The following is a 7,200-nucleotide window of genomic DNA, read 5'->3' as shown; positions in this document are numbered from 1 at the left end:
GACTTGCAATTCTTTGGCAAGCAGAGGATTGCATGACAATGACTCTGGAGATTGTTCTCCTTGTTCCTGCTGTGCCAGGATTTCACCCCGTGAATCTCTGCTCCACTACAGAGCTACAGATTAACATATCTCCCAGTTTACATGTTCTTATGTGATTTTGACAAATATACACATTGTTGCATGCCGTTTTCTTTAACATAATGCATTTCTGTAATTCCCCCCCACAAATATATTCATTTTCATGCACACTTTCCCCTAATTATATGCCTTGTTGTGCACATTGGCTGGAGAACTTCATCGCAACATTTGGAGAAGTGTGAAAATTGAAGGGTGGCTGTGCTTCGCTTTGTGTACTGGTTTGAGAACGTGAACTGGAAATGTTATTTGCCCCAAAGTGGAAAGATGGAAAGGTCCCGACAAAAGAAGATTGGATACAGAAACTAATGGAATATGCAGAAATGCTGAAACTTATCGGAAGAATAAGAAATCAAGACAACCAACTATTTAGAAAGGAATGGAAGTGGTTTGTTGAGTATTTACAAACAAGCTGAAAACAGATTAAGAAAATGGCAAGATTATTGTAAAAACCTGCAATTTTAATATATATACTAATATATATTTAATAGTATATAAAAATTGTGTGTGTGTGTGTGTGTGTATGAATAGACAAATAAAATAATAAGACAATTTGGAGTACAGGAAAGGACAAAAATAAATGTAAGGAACAGCAGAAAGAGGGGGAAGGGAGTCGAAATTGAAAATGTTAACACTTGACAAAGTAATGTTCTAATGCAGGCATCCCCAACCTGCGGCCCTCCACATGTTTTGGCCTACACCTCCCATGATCCCTAGCTAACAGGACCAGTGGTCAGGGATGATGGGAATTGTAGTCGAAAACATCTGGAGGGCCGAAGGTTGGGGGTGCCTGTTCTAATGTATATAAATGGAAATTATAAGAATTATTATTATTATTATTATTATTATTATTATTATTATTTTAAAGGGAATGTGAACAGAGTAGTTTCCCATTAAAATGCAAACAAAATTTAATTTCTCCCTCATTCCTACCTCTGAGTGGCTTGGACTACATTTTCCAGTTCCCAGAATGCTCCAGAGTGTCAGGGATGAGCTATAGGTACTGGTAGCTGTCAGTGGGAATGGAAAACAGGGGTCAGAGGAGGGACTCAAGCCTAGCGATCGAGCCAAATGCTAAAGCCGAAAAAAAGAGTGAGAAAATGGCAGGAGTCAGCATCAAAACACACCAGCGCCAGGAGGTCTACTGTTGCCCAGGTGAAGTCTCAGCTCAGTCGGTTAGAGCATCATGCTGCTAATGCCAAGGTTGCAGGTTCAATCCCTGTCTGGGACAGCTGCATATTCCTGCATTGCAGGGGGTTGGACTAGATGGTACAGTTCTGTGGTTCTATGGTTCTCTATAGCTGTAGGTGGTCCCAGCCTAGAACCTGGGGACACTTCACTGCCCAGAAAGATACTCCAGATTGCCTTGGGAGTCTCCCCACACAGGGCAGCTATGTGTCGAAAGTTTCTGAGGTGACAAACCCTCGTGACTCCTGCCGCAGAGATCTGACAGGACAGTTTTCCTCCTGAAGCCCTGACATCTGAGAAATCTTTTCCCCTACCAACAGATTTAAGGAAGGAGTTGCTCTTCAAATGACAGCCCTGGCTTCCCTCTTCCTAGGCGCTCATTCACTCTTCTGCTTGTCCCCCCACACCCACAAGAAAAAACCCTCTCCCTACCGCTGAATCAGAGCAAATGTCAACTGAATTTTCCTCAGTGTTATGTATTCAGTGGTCTGTGTTTCCCTGAGCTTGAGTCTGGACTAAGGATTCTGTGTTCTGATTCGAAACATGATATCCAATCACAGAATATTTCAGGATTTGGGCCTCTGCCATTGGCCCTTAAACTCTGAGTCATGATTCGCAGCTTGGCAGTTTAGACGGCCAATCACGTTGGGAGTGGGAGTGGCCCAGGCCTTCCGAAATGCATATAAGCAGTTTCATTGCACCTGTTGCCCAGTTCTGTTAGTTCAATAAAGGTTCTTGCTGCTATCACTGTGTCTTGCAGATTTCCCCCAAGGAAAAACAGCCGGGGGGGGGGGGGAATAGAAAACCAAGATTTTGGATCCACATTTTCTAGGTGCAGGACAAGTGCAAACATGTCCTAAGTTGCTGTTACATGCTCCTCTCCCCTCCCCCAAGCTGTACCCATTTGCCGTCCTCCTGGGCCGTCCCTTTCCTTGAAGTCATGCTTTCGAGCTTTGATCCCGCTGAGCAGGAAAGGACTTGGAACCCGGCCAGTTGGCATGTTGCTGTCACCTTGCGTCTCTCCCCTCTCCCCTTTCACAATGGCCAGGGAATATTGGCAGCTCCAAAATCGTATAAGGAGATCTAATCGAATGATTTATGCCAAAAGGGATTTGACTGGAATCCAGGAACCGTTCGTCAAGTGCTCCCACTCCTTCGTTTCGAACAGGCATGTCCAAAGTTTGTTTCAGGGGCCTAATCCGGCCCGCCGTCGATTTTATCCAGCCCCCATGACAGTACAGTCATACCTCGGTTTAAGTACACTTCGGTTTGAGTACTTTCAGTTTAAGTACTCCGCGGACCCGTCTGGAACAGATTAATCCACTTTCCATTACTTTCAGTGGGAAAGTTCGCTTCAGGTTAAGTACGCTTCAGGTTAAGTACGGACTTCCAGAACCAATTACACTCATACCTTGGGCTAAGTACACTTCAGGTTAAGTACAGACTTCCAGAACCAATTACACTCATATTTCGGGCTAAGTACGCTTCAGGTTGAGTACTAAGCGGACCCGTCTGGAACGGATTAATCCACTTTCCATTACTTTCAGTGGGAAAGTTCACTTCAGGTTAAGTACGCTTCAGTTTAAGTACGGACTTCCAGAACCAATTGTGTACTTAAACCAAGGTGCCAATGTATATGTCCTGGGGTAAAATCCGAAAAAAAGAGAAAAAAGCTCAACAACTTTGGTCGGCACTCATGCATGTTCACTTCATCAAATCTGGCCCTCTTTGAAAAAAAGTTTGGGCACCCCTGGTTTAGAACATCCATGGGTTCTCGCCTGCCACAGAGAGGAGGCAACAGTCTGAAGATGCCTTTCCCAGCCCCTCCCCCCAGTGAAGCCTGCTTTGGTATCTATCGGCAGCAGGAAAGAACGACCCTTTGCCCCTATGATGGACAGAGTGTTGTGGCAACCCACAGAAAACTGGCATGTAAGTTCCAGCTGGTGCCCTTGTTGAGTCTTAAAATGGGGGTATATAACTAAAGCAGGTGACATATTCCAGCAAATATGTCAGATCCTCCGAGGGTCCCTCTTTTTCAGGGACAGCCCCTGATATACAGAAGCCATCCCGGGTTCTGATTTGATCCCAGAATGTCCCACTTTTCCTTAGGACGTCCCTATTTTCATGGGAGAAATGTTGGAGGGTATGGCAACGTGCTTCGAATATGTGTTTGCTGTGCTCTGAATGGATGGTGTGAATCTGCCCTTAGATAAAAGTTAGCCCTTGAGCTGCTAGTTAGAATAATAAAAAAGGTAAAGGGACCCCTGACCATTGGGTTCAGTCGTGACCGACTCTGGGGTTGCGCGCTCATCTCGCATTATTGGCCGAGGAAGCCGGCGTACAGCTTCCAGGTCATGTGGCCAGCATGACAAAGCCACTTCTGGCGAACCAGAGCAGCACACGGAAACACCATTTACCTTCCCGCTGTAGCAGTACCTATATGTCTACTTGCACTTTGACGTGCTTTCGAACTTCTAGGTTGGCAGGAGCTGGGACCGAGCAACGGGAGCTCACCCCATCGCAGGGATTCGAACCGCTGACCTTCTGAGGATATGGCATAGTATACTATTACTACTACTACTACTTTTGTTGTTGTTGTTGCTTAGTTGTTTAGTGGTGTCCGACTCTTCGTGACCCCATGGACCAGAGCACGCCAGGCACTCCTGTCTTGCACTGCCTCCCGCAGTTTGGTCAGACTCATGTTGGTAGCTTCGAGAACACTGTCCAACTGTCCAGCTTCGAGAACACTATCCTACTACTACTAAAGGTAAAGGTAAAGGTAAAGGGACCCCTGACCATTAGGTCCAGTCGTGACCGACTCTGGGGTTGCGCGCTCATCTCGCATTATTGGCCAAGGGAGCCAGCGTATAGCTTCCGGGTCATGTGGCCAGCATGACAAAACCGCTTCTGGCAAACCAGAGCAGCACATGGAAACGCCGTTTACGTTCCCGCTATAGCGGTTCCTATTTATCTACTTGCATTTTGATGTGCTTTCGAACTGCTACTACTACTACTAATAATAATAATAATGAGGACATCCCTATTGGAGGGTATAGAGTTTTTAAAAAATGTTTAATGTTTTCTTATGTTGTTTTATATGTTGAAAGCCCACCCCAAATGGCTGGGGCAACCCAGTCAGATGGTGGGGAAGAGGAGGAGGAGGAGGAGGAGAAGGAGGAGGAATAATGACCTATTGGAGGGTCTGAAGGTGATTTTTTTTTAAAAAAAAATGTTTAATGTTTTCTTATGTTTTTTATATATGTTGAAAGCCACCCAGAATGACTGGGACAACCCAGTCTGATGGGCGGGGTATACTACTACTACTGCTACTACTAATAAATAAATAGGACATCCCTATTGGACGCCTGAAGGTTTCTTTAATGTTCAATATACCCTGTTTCTCATATTTTAAGACATACCCATAAAAGAAGCCATAGCAGGATTTTAAGCATTCAAGGAATATAAGCCATACCCCGAAAATAAGACATAGTGATAGGTGCAGCAGCAATGCCGGCCGCGGCAGGAGGAGGAGGAGGAAAAAAATAAGACATCCCTTGAAAATAAGCCATAGTGTGTTTTTTTGAGGAAAAAATAAATATAAGACATGTCTTATAATATGAGAAACACGGTATATGTTGAAAGCCACCCACAATGGTTGGGGCAACCCAGTCAGGTGGGTGGGGTGGGGAATTAATAATAATAATAATAATAATAATAATAATAATAATAATAATGCATCCCTATTTTCATCAGAGAACTGTTGAAAAGCAGGCACTTTCTGCTACCTGGTCTGTTCTAAGCTCTAAATAAAGCAAAATGAGAGCAGGGGTTGGGGAGAGACAGTTCTTTGTGATCCAACATCCCCCCCCCCCCGCCCAGGAATTAGGAGGCAGTTTGTCTTGCACTTCATCACCTTCGGACCCAATGAGGGAGGGAGAGCGTGGAGTGCCTGCCTGCCTGCCCGCCTGCCGCTCTAAACTGCACCCACGGGCGCACGCAACAGTAGCCAGGAATGTGTATTTCTGCAGATGATTAAATCAATACAATTTTGACAAGACTTGTTGGAACATGCTTCTTTATTTTACGCAATTCCTTCCCCTTCGTCGGGGGCATTTATCACCCTGCCTGCCTGTCAGCTAATGGAGATTGTTCTTAGTCCACACTTGATAGAAGGACGTTGTTATGATGCATGCCCACAGTTCAGCTCAGATGCCGGGGGTGTGAGCACGGCGGGGGCGCACACAAAGAGCTCCACTAGGGGAGGGGGGGGGCGGGTGACCACTTTTTCTGCTTGGCAAAGGGGCTAAGATTATTGTTATGAATTGTGGCTGTTGTTTCCCAACTCTGTGTCCTTTCTGAGTGATATAATAGCACAGGAATAAAAAAAAAAAGCTTTGGTTATTTTACCGAGTTGTGTACCCATTTGAATTAGAGGCACAAATTGAGAACAGTTTTTATCTGATGCAAGGAAGACGACAGAAAATGCCTTGATCCAAAATGGCCATCAAAGGAATATTTCACACTGAATCTGATTTAGATACATATTTTTGTAAAGCAGCCATACCTATTTGAGCTGAAGATGAGTATTTTGTACCTGTTCGTTTTCTCTGCACCCCTCTCTCCCCCCTCCCACTTTTTTGTTTGCATCTGGTTTCAGTGCCATTACCCTCCTTTGTAGCTTACTTTCAAAATAACAAAAAGTAGGGTACCCAAATGAACTCCTGCGCAGCAAAACGAAGCACACTTCCAATACAGATGCAGAGTCGGTCTGTGGAACTCCCTGCCACTGGAAGTAGCAATCATCAATAACATCGCCTGCTCTGAATCAACATTTGTCTTAAAATGAGGAAGCTGAACAGTTATTTGAGGGGATGCTAAGGGCACCCATGGTATTCTATCAACCCAAGACCTATGTAACCCCTATTCCTGTAAACAGGCAGAAAATGAAGGTTTCATGTTAATACCATGCTCTGGTCCAATCAATTCATCAACTTTTGAGGGTTGGGAAATTGGGCTTAATGGAACATGTGTCCATCTCAATTGTGCTACGTGCATCTTGCTGCTTCACCACTCTATTAATAATCTTTAATTAATTAAGTTTTCACCTCTTCCCGAAGTATTTCCCAATCGTTGAGAAATATAGTGCAGATAAGATGAAGGGAGATGGGATATGTGATTGCTTCCTCCACAGTAATCAGATGATCAGTCCGCGGAGCTGGGGGGGGGGGCGGAATATAAGAGCCAATTCCTAGGGGCCAAGACAATAAAATATTTGAGGGTCCCCCCAGAAAGCTGATGGGTATTGCCATTTAAATGCGGTGCGTGCACCATGTCTTGTGCTCAGTTGTGTGGGGTGGGGGCTTACCTGCTCTCCCCAATATTTTATTCAAGTTAACACCCCTGGGGGAGAGATAATTTGCCTCCCCAGCAGTGTCCTGGGCTGAGCAGAGAGAATTAAACTTTCCCACCCACCCCAGATCTACAACAACTTTGATTTGTTTCCTTTCTGCCACCGCCACCAAAATCCACCGGGTCATCTTGGTCATGGGGGGTGGTGCAGAAAAATGTGCTTGGGGTGTGTGTGTGTGTGGATCAGGCCCCCTGGCCTAAAAGTTAGCCGTCCCTGCCTTACACTAACCGAGGCAGCCATCCTACCTATGGGGTCTTATAAGTTGTGATTGATACTGTGAAACTGCCGGGAGGGCAGCTAGGTCAGAGTTATTTGTGCTAAGCAAGTGATGTACAAAAGGGGTGATCAAAATGCCACAAAGCATCTTGCCAATCACGACACGCATGTTATGCCCATAACCGGGGGGGGGGGCGGCAGCGGCAGCGGCAGGGGTGGGGTGGTGGGTTGTGGTGGACGGGATTGTAAAT

Source organism: Zootoca vivipara, chromosome 5 (assembly GCF_965207765.1).
Source record: "Zootoca vivipara chromosome 5, rZooViv2.hap1.1, whole genome shotgun sequence".
Classification (NCBI taxonomy): domain Eukaryota; kingdom Metazoa; phylum Chordata; class Lepidosauria; order Squamata; family Lacertidae; genus Zootoca; species Zootoca vivipara.
Note: the sequence above shows the minus strand (reverse complement) of the source record.